Source organism: Penaeus monodon, chromosome 33, assembly GCF_015228065.2.
Source record: "Penaeus monodon isolate SGIC_2016 chromosome 33, NSTDA_Pmon_1, whole genome shotgun sequence".
Classification (NCBI taxonomy): Eukaryota; Metazoa; Arthropoda; class Malacostraca; order Decapoda; family Penaeidae; genus Penaeus; species Penaeus monodon.
Window position 1 is genome coordinate 31,455,458 of NC_051418.1, and position 326 is coordinate 31,455,783.

Sequence of the window (326 nt, forward strand, 5' to 3'; positions counted from 1 at the left end):
TATGTCTCTTTTTACAAACAATGAACATTAGGTCTAAATTTCTTTTCATAATTAGTATGAAAAATGTCTTGTTTACCGTATCATTTTTCTCATATTTATATACAGCAGAACTCGATGTATTTGAATAGTTGTGTTTATCTATCATAAGGTATGATTTAGTGCCTAATGTAATATACTATTTACATCATAATTACTGATTTGACTGCATTCTCTGAAAGGAAACTGCAATTGGGTTATTACGACCATAGACGGAAAGACCTCAAGCCAAGTTATTACTACAAAGGCTATTGTACCGTATGGATATGATAACTTCCGTTGTATCACTA